Source organism: Pelobates fuscus, chromosome 3 (assembly GCF_036172605.1).
Source record: "Pelobates fuscus isolate aPelFus1 chromosome 3, aPelFus1.pri, whole genome shotgun sequence".
In the NCBI taxonomy this organism is placed as follows: Eukaryota; Metazoa; Chordata; class Amphibia; order Anura; family Pelobatidae; genus Pelobates; species Pelobates fuscus.
The window spans coordinates 395,496,680-395,505,619 of NC_086319.1; the positions used below are offsets into that span (position 1 = coordinate 395,496,680).

At 41.7% G+C, this 8,940-nt stretch overlaps 8 non-coding genes across 8 annotated transcripts; all 8 read left to right on the top strand.

The window, feature by feature from the left end:
* The first annotated feature begins 489 nt into the window (after window positions 1-489).
* TRNAL-AAG (transfer RNA leucine (anticodon AAG)) lies at window positions 490-571 on the top strand. The gene has a single exon. It is a non-coding gene; the product is annotated as a tRNA-Leu (tRNA).
* Window positions 572-1,407: 836 nt separating this feature from the next.
* Window positions 1,408-1,479, top strand: TRNAW-CCA (transfer RNA tryptophan (anticodon CCA)). Its single transcript has one exon. It is a non-coding gene; the product is annotated as a tRNA-Trp (tRNA).
* An 815-nt stretch (window positions 1,480-2,294) lies between these two features.
* TRNAL-AAG (transfer RNA leucine (anticodon AAG)) lies at window positions 2,295-2,376 on the top strand. The gene has a single exon. It is a non-coding gene; the product is annotated as a tRNA-Leu (tRNA).
* Window positions 2,377-3,213: 837 nt separating this feature from the next.
* On the top strand, window positions 3,214-3,285 carry TRNAW-CCA (transfer RNA tryptophan (anticodon CCA)). The gene has a single exon. It is a non-coding gene; the product is annotated as a tRNA-Trp (tRNA).
* A 1,730-nt stretch (window positions 3,286-5,015) lies between these two features.
* On the top strand, window positions 5,016-5,087 carry TRNAW-CCA (transfer RNA tryptophan (anticodon CCA)). The gene has a single exon. It is a non-coding gene; the product is annotated as a tRNA-Trp (tRNA).
* A 797-nt stretch (window positions 5,088-5,884) lies between these two features.
* On the top strand, window positions 5,885-5,966 carry TRNAL-AAG (transfer RNA leucine (anticodon AAG)). The gene has a single exon. It is a non-coding gene; the product is annotated as a tRNA-Leu (tRNA).
* Window positions 5,967-6,802: 836 nt separating this feature from the next.
* Window positions 6,803-6,874, top strand: TRNAW-CCA (transfer RNA tryptophan (anticodon CCA)). Its single transcript has one exon. It is a non-coding gene; the product is annotated as a tRNA-Trp (tRNA).
* A 1,715-nt stretch (window positions 6,875-8,589) lies between these two features.
* TRNAW-CCA (transfer RNA tryptophan (anticodon CCA)) lies at window positions 8,590-8,661 on the top strand. Its single transcript has one exon. It is a non-coding gene; the product is annotated as a tRNA-Trp (tRNA).
* Window positions 8,662-8,940: the final 279 nt, after the last annotated feature.

The window sequence follows — 8,940 nt, forward strand, 5'->3', positions numbered from 1 at the left end:
TTTTGCTTTACTCCCAGTCAAAACAGGTTCATGAATTGATTTCCTAGAGGCAGCATTTGAATGCTGAATACTGGGCACAGCACTTTCCCTATGCTGGTGGTGAATTGTTATCTTGTGTTTGCACCTGTAGGTGGTCATTTGACACGCTAGCAGCTTTCACCTGAATGTAACACGAGGAACTTGCGCTTCAAACTCTTTTGATATATATATATATATATATATTTATATATATTAGGATAATATTTGTTCTGTGTGAGAATAAATAGAGGGGGATGTGTAATATTTTAGAATTGATCTAGTTTTCTTGTATTTTTGCCGTCCTGTAGAGGTGAAGGTGCTCTAAATGAGCTATGCCGCCAGCAGTGCCACATGTGTGTGGAAAGATATTGTCGGGACTTGCAACCTTTTGACAAGAAAGAAAATGAAATGATCAGAACGCTGCCAAATGGCGTGCGTGTTGTGAGTACACAGCCACCAGAAATATGCGCAGGTAGCGTGGCCGAGCGGTCTAAGGCGCTGGATTAAGGCTCCAGTCTCTTCGGGGGCGTGGGTTCGAATCCCACCGCTGCCATCAAGCTCCTTTTTTCTTCCATAAACGCATCACGCCGTTTGAATACCGCTTCCTTATTTGCCACAAGGTGCAACTTACGTAGGCTTGGAAATGCACTTGTTTCATACTCCTTTGATCTTTAAACATGGAACAGTATCACAGAAAGTTACAAAAGTAATTCAGGATGAAAAGAAGACTCAGGTTCAACCATTCACCCACCCTTCTTCCCCTTGTTGTTCCAAATGAAGGAGAAAGGGAAAAAAATGAAAGACCTGAAGTCATTTTCAATTGTGCCCCAAATTGGGAAGCAGGATTCCTTTAGAACTCCATATTTGCATTTCCGATTTCTCCTTGGATCAACAAGCTGTGTCACAATACCCACTTTAGATACTATAGTGGCATAGTTTCCAGCTTTGCCACAAGACCATCGAGGCCATCCTCAAATACATCTACTGAATGCCATAAAACACCTTCTTTAGGAAGAGAATTTAACATCTTTCTTCTCACTTGAAAGAGGCCACAAATTGTCCTAAATATAAAGCTAGCAAAGAGTAAGTCACTTGGAGAATTCCACACCATGCACGATTCACCCCAGCATTTGCATGTTCCATTGTAATGTAATTAAACCGGTATGGCTTCACATTGCCGCAAACACAGAAACTGGCTAGCTGGTGCCTTTCTGTTTGGCTTTGCCTTCAATTACAGTGGTATTGTGCTGAAAAGAAAAGTACTTATTTTCTTTCCTCTTTAGGCTGAATATTTAATATGTCAGAATCTATCTAATTTTATGTCAGTTGGGGGAAATAACCTACCTTTGTTGGCTACTCTGTTGACGACCACTCCCACCTGCACAGTGAGACCTCGTGGCGCAACGGTAGCGCGTCTGACTCCAGATCAGAAGGTTGCGTGTTCAAATCACGTCGGGGTCATGCTGCTTTTGCTTTGGAGAAGAATAAGCACAGATATCTTGTCATACCAGAGTTGGATAAAAAGCGCAAGGCACACGCCCCATTCTTAGCATGCTTAGCATATATTATCTATATATCCCGTACTTGGATTATTTCATTATGTTGATGGCCAAAACTGGAAAAGTCCTGCTGATCTACAGTAGGTAAAATTGACATGCTGCAGGATTCCTGACTGTTTCAAATGAATTCTGTGGTTTTTAACCTGGGGGTCGGGACCCAAAAATAGAGTCCTCTTGTTAATTTAGCGTGTCATTTTAAGGGTTCCTCCTTTTTTTTTTTGCTTTACTCCCAGTCAAAACAGGTTCATGAATTGATTTCCTAGAGGCAGCATTTGAATGCTGAATACTGGGCACAGCACTTTCCCTATGCTGGTGGTGAATTGTTATCTTGTGTTTGCACCTGTTGGTGGTCATTTGACACGCTAGCAGCTTTCACCTGAATGTAACACGAGGAACTTGCGCTTCAAACTCTTTTGATATATATATATATATATATATATATATATATATTTATATATATTAGGATAATATTTGTTCTGTGTGAGAATAAATAGAGGGGGATGTGTAATATTTTAGAATTGATCTAGTTTTCTTGTATTTTTGCCGTCCTGTAGAGGTGAAGGCGCTCTAAATGAGCTATGCCGCCAGCAGTGCCACATGAGTGTGGAAAGATATTGTCGGGACTTGCAACCTTTTGACAAGAAAGAAAATGAAATGATCAGAACTCTGCCAAATGGCGTGCGTGTTGTGAGTACACAGCCGCCGGAAACATGCGCAGGTAGCGTGGCCGAGCGGTCTAAGGCGCTGGATTAAGGCTCCAGTCTCTTCGGGGGCGTGGGTTCGAATCCCACCGCTGCCATCAAGCTAGTTTTTTCTTCCATAAACGCATCACGCCGTTTGAATACCGCTTCCTTATTTGCCACAAGGTGCAACTTACGTAGGCTTGGAAATGCACTTGTTTCATACTCCTTTGATCTTTAAACATGGAACAGTATCACAGAAAGTTACAAAAGTAATTCAGGATGAAAAGAAGACTCAGGTTCAACCATTCACCCACCCTTCTTCCCCTTGTTGTTCCAAATGAAGGAGAAAGGGAAAAAAAATGAAAGACCTGAAGTCATTTTCAATTGTGCCCCAAATTGGGAAGCAGGATTCCTTTAGAACTCCATATTTGCATTTCCGATTTCTCCTTGGATCAACAAGCTGTGTCACAATACCCACTTTAGATACTATAGTGGCATAGTTTCCAGCTTTGCCACAAGAACATCGAGGCCATCCTCAAATACATCTACTGAATGCCATAAAACACCTTCTTTAGGAAGAGAATTTAACATCTTTCTTCTCACTTGAAAGAGGCCACAAATTGTCCTAAATATAAAGCTAGCAAAGAGTAAGTCACGTGCAGAATTCCACACCATGCACGATTCACCCCAGCATTTGCATGTTCCATTGTAATGTAATTAAACCGGTATGGCTTCACATTGCCGCAAACACAGAAACTGGCTAGCTGGTGCCTTTCTGTTTGGCTTTGCCTTCAATTACAGTGGTATTGTGCTGAAAAGAAAAGTACTTATTTTCTTTCCTCTTTAGGCTGAATATTTAATATGTCAGAATCTATCTAATTTTATGTCGGTTGGGGGAAATAACCTACCTTTGTTCGCTACTCTGTTGACGACCACTCCCACCTGCACAGTGAGACCTCGTGGCGCAACGGTAGCGCGTCTGACTCCAGATCAGAAGGTTGCGTGTTCAAATCACGTCGGGGTCATGCTGCTTTTGCTTTGGAGAAGAATAAGCACAGATTTCTTGTCATACCAGAGTTGGATAAAAAGCGCAAGGCACACGCCCCATTCTTAGCATGCTTAGCATATATTATCTATATATCCCGTACTTGGATTATTTCATTATGTTGATGGCCAAAACTGGAAAAGTCCTGCTGATCTACAGTAGGTAAAATTGACATGCTGCAGGATTCTTGACTGTTTCAAATGAATTCTGTGGTTTTTAACCTGGGGGTCGGGACCCAAAAATAGAGTCCTCTTGTTAATTTAGCGTGTCATTTTAAGGGTTCCTCCTTTTTTTTTTGCTTTACTCCCAGTCAAAACAGGTTCATGAATTGATTTCCTAGAGGCAGCATTTGAATGCTGAATACTGGGCACAGCACTTTCCCTATGCTGGTGGTGAATTGTTATCTTGTGTTTGCACCTGTTGGTGGTCATTTGACACGCTAGCAGCTTTCACCTGAATGTAACACGAGGAACTTGCGCTTCAAACTCTTTTGATATATATATATATATATATATATATATATATTTATATATATTAGGATAATATTTGTTCTGTGTGAGAATAAATAGAGGGGGATGTGTAATATTTTAGAATTGATCTAGTTTTCTTGTATTTTTGCCGTCCTGTAGAGGTGAAGGCGCTCTAAATGAGCTATGCCGCCAGCAGTGCCACATGAGTGTGGAAAGATATTGTCGGGACTTGCAACCTTTTGACAAGAAAGAAAATTAAATGATCAGAACGCTGCCAAATGGCGTGCGTGTTGTGAGTACACATGCGCCGGAAACATGCGCAGGTAGTGTGGCCGAGCGGTCTAAGGCGCTGGATTAAGGCTCCAGTCTCTTCGGGGGCGTGGGTTTGAATCCCACCGCTGCCATCAAGCTCCTTTTTTCTTCCATAAACGCATCACGCCGTTTGAATACCGCTTCCTTATTTGCCACAAGGTGCAACTTACGTAGGCTTGGAAATGCACTTGTTTCATACTCCTTTGATCTTTAAACATGGAACAGTATCACAGAAAGTTACAAAAGTAATTCAGGGTGAAAAGAAGACTCAGGTTCAACCATTCACCCACCCTTCTTCCCCTTGTTGTTCCAAATGAAGGAGAAAGGGAAAAAAATGAAAGACCTGAAGTCATTTTCAATTGTGCCCCAAATTGGGAAGCAGGATTCCTTTAGAACTCCATATTTGCATTTCCGATTTCTCCTTGGATCAACAAGCTGTGTCACAATACCCACTTTAGATACTATAGTGGCATAGTTTCCAGCTTTGCCACAAGACCATCGAGGCCATCCTCAAATACATCTACTGAATGCCATAAAACACCTTCTTTAGGAAGAGAATTTAACATCTTTCTTCTCACTTGAAAGAGGCCACAAATTGTCCTAAATATAAAGCTAGCAAAGAGTAAGTCACGTGGAGAATTCCACACCATGCACGATTCACCCCAGCATTTGCATGTTCCATTGTAATGTAATTAAACCGGTATGGCTTCACATTGCCGCAAACACAGAAACTGGCTAGCTGGTGCCTTTCTGTTTGGCTTTGCCTTCAATTACAGTGGTATTGTGCTGAAAAGAAAAGTACTTATTTTCTTTCCTCTTTAGGCTGAATATTTAATATGTCAGAATCTATCTAATTTTATGTCAGTTGGGGGGAATAACCTACCTTTGTTGGCTACTCTGTTGACGACCACTCCCACCTGCACAGTGAGACCTCGTGGCGCAACGGTAGCGCGTCTGACTCCAGATCAGAAGGTTGCGTGTTCAAATCACGTCGGGGTCATGCTGCTTTTGCTTTGGAGAAGAATAAGCACAGATATCTTGTCATACCAGAGTTGGATAAAAAGCGCAAGGCACACGCCCCATTCTTAGCATGCTTAGCATATATTATCTATATATCCCGTACTTGGATTATTTCATTATGTTGATGGCCAAAACTGGAAAAGTCCTGCTGATCTACAGTAGGTAAAATTGACATGCTGCAGGATTCCTGACTGTTTCAAATGAATTCTGTGGTTTTTAACCTGGGGGTCGGGACCCAAAAATAGAGTCCTCTTGTTAATTTAGCGTGTCATTTTAAGGGTTCCTCCTTTTTTTTTTTGCTTTACTCCCAGTCAAAACAGGTTCATGAATTGATTTCCTAGAGGCAGCATTTGAATGCTGAATACTGGGCACAGCACTTTCCCTATGCTGGTGGTGAATTGTTATCTTGTGTTTGCACCTGTTGGTGGTCATTTGACACGCTAGCAGCTTTCACCTGAATGTAACACGAGGAACTTGCGCTTCAAACTCTTTTGATATATATTTATATATTTATATATATTAGGATAATATTTGTTCTGTGTGAGAATAAATAGAGGGGGATGTGTAATATTTTAGAATTGATCTAGTTTTCTTGTATTTTTGCCGTCCTGTAGAGGTGAAGGCGCTCTAAATGAGCTATGCCGCCAGCAGTGCCACATGAGTGTGGAAAGATATTGTCGGGACTTGCAACCTTTTGACAAGAAAGAAAATTAAATGATCAGAACGCTGCCAAATGGCGTGCGTGTTGTGAGTACACAGCCGCCGGAAACATGCGCAGGTAGCGTGGCCGAGCGGTCTAAGGCGCTGGATTAAGGCTCCAGTCTCTTCGGGGGCGTGGGTTCGAATCCCACCGCTGCCATCAAGCTCCTTTTTTCTTCCATAAACGCATCACGCCGTTTGAATACCGCTTCCTTATTTGCCACAAAGTGCAACTTACGTAGGCTTGGAAATGCACTTGTTTCATACTCCTTTGATCTTTAAACATGGAACAGTATCACAGAAAGTTACAAAAGTAATTCAGGATGAAAAGAAGACTCAGGTTCAACCATTCACCCACCCTTCTTCCCCTTGTTGTTCCAAATGAAGGAGAAAGGGAAAAAAATGAAAGACCTGAAGTCATTTTCAATTGTGCCCCAAATTGGGAAGCAGGATTCCTTTAGAACTCCATATTTGCATTTCCGATTTCTCCTTGGATCAACAAGCTGTGTCACAATACCCACTTTAGATACTATAGTGGCATAGTTTCCAGCTTTGCCACAAGAACATCGAGGCCATCCTCAAATACATCTACTGAATGCCATAAAACACCTTCTTTAGGAAGAGAATTTAACATCTTTCTTCTCACTTGAAAGAGGCCACAAATTGTCCTAAATATAAAGCTAGCAAAGAGTAAGTCACGTGGAGAATTCCACACCATGCACGATTCACCCCAGCATTTGCATGTTCCATTGTAATGTAATTAAACCGGTATGGCTTCACATTGCCGCAAACACAGAAACTGGCTAGCTGGTGCCTTTCTGTTTGGCTTTGCCTTCAATTACAGTGGTATTGTGCTGAAAAGAAAAGTACTTATTTTCTTTCCTCTTTAGGCTGAATATTTAATATGTCAGAATCTATCTAATTTTATGTCGGTTGGGGGAAATAACCTACCTTTGTTGGCTACTCTGTTGACGACCACTCCCACCTGCACAGTGAGACCTCGTGGCGCAACGGTAGCGCGTCTGACTCCAGATCAGAAGGTTGCGTGTTCAAATCATGTCGGGGTCATGCTGCTGTTGCTTTGGAGAAGAATAAGCACAGATCTCTTGTCATACCAGAGTTGGATAAAAAGCGCAAGGCACACGCCCCATTCTTAGCATGCTTAGCATATATTATCTATATATCCCGTACTTGGATTATTTCATTATGTTGATGGCCAAAACTGGAAAAGTCCTGCTGATCTACAGTAGGTAAAATTGACATGCTGCAGGATTCCTGACTGTTTCAAATGAATTCTGTGGTTTTTAACCTGGGGGTCGGGACCCAAAAATAGAGTCCTCTTATTAATTTAGCGTGTCATTTTAAGGGTTCCTCCTTTTTTTTTGCTTTACTCCCAGTCAAAACAGGTTCATGAATTGATTTCCTAGAGGCAGCATTTGAATGCTGAATACTGGGCACAGCACTTTCCCTATGCTGGTTGTGAATTGTTATCTTGTGTTTGCACCTGTTGGTGGTCATTTGACACGCTAGCAGCTTTCACCTGAATGTAACACGAGGAACTTGCGCTTCAAACTCTTTTGATATATATATATATATATTTATATATATTAGGATAATATTTGTTCTGTGTGAGAATAAATAGAGGGGGATGTGTAATATTTTAGAATTGATCTAGTTTTCTTGTATTTTTGCCGTCCTGTAGAGGTGAAGGCGCTCTAAATGAGCTATGCCGCCAGCAGTGCCACATGAGTGTGGAAAGATATTGTCGGGACTTGCAACCTTTTGACAAGAAAGAAAATGAAATGATCAGAACGCTGCCAAATGGCGTGCATGTTGTGAGTAAACAGCCGCCGGAAACATGCACAGGTAGCGTGGCCGAGCGGTCTAAGGCGCTGGATTAAGGCTCCAGTCTCTTCGGGGGCGTGGGTTTGAATCCCACCGCTGCCATCAAGCTCCTTTTTTCTTCCATAAACGCATAACGCCGTTTGAATACCGCTTCCTTATTTGCCACAAGGTGCAACTTACGTAGGTTTGGAAATGCACTTGTTTCATACTCCTTTGATCTTTAAACATGGAACAGTATCACAGAAAGTTACAAAAGTAATTCAGGATGAAAAGAAGACTCAGGTTCAACCATTCACCCACCCTTCTTCCCCTTGTTGTTCCAAATGAAGGAGAAAGGAAAAAAAATGAAAGACCTGAAGTCATTTTCAATTGTGCCCCAAATTGGGAAGCAGGATTCCTTTAGAACTCCATATTTGCATTTCCGATTTCTCCTTGGATCAACAAGCTGTGTCACAATAACCACTTTAGATACTATAGTGGCATAGTTTCCAGCTTTGCCACAAGAACATCGAGGCCATCCTCAAATACATCTACTGAATGCCATAAAACACCTTCTTTAGGAAGAGAATTTAACATCTTTCTTCTCACTTGAAAGAGGCCACAAATTGTCCTAAATATAAAGCTAGCAAAGAGTAAGTCACGTGGAGAATTCCACACCATGCACGATTCACCCCAGCATTTGCATGTTCCATTGTAATGTAATTAAACCGGCATGGCTTCACATTGCCGCAAACACAGAAACTGGCTAGCTGGTGCCTTTCTGTTTGGCTTTGCCTTCAATTACAGTGGTATTGTGCTGAAAAGAAAAGTACTTATTTTCTTTCCTCTTTAGGCTGAATATTTAATATGTCAGAATCTATCTAATTTTATGTCGGTTGGGGGAAATAACCTACCTTTGTTGGCTACTCTGTTGACGACCACTCTCACCTGCACAGTGAGACCTTGTGGCGCAACGGTAGCGCGTCTGACTCCAGATCAGAAGGTTGCGTGTTCAAATCACGTTGGGGTCATGCTGCTTTTGCTTTGGAGAAGAATAAGCACAGATCTCTTGTCATACCAGAGTTGGATAAAAAGCGCAAGGCACACGCCCCATTCTTAGCATGCTTAGCATATATTATCTATATATCCCGTACTTGGATTATTTCATTATGTTGATGGCCAAAACTGGAAAAGTCCTGCTGATCTACAGTAGGTAAAATTGACATGCTGCAGGATTCCTGAATGTTTCAAATGAATTCTGTGGTTTTTAACCTGGGGGTCGGGACCCAAAAATAGAGTCCTCTTGTTAA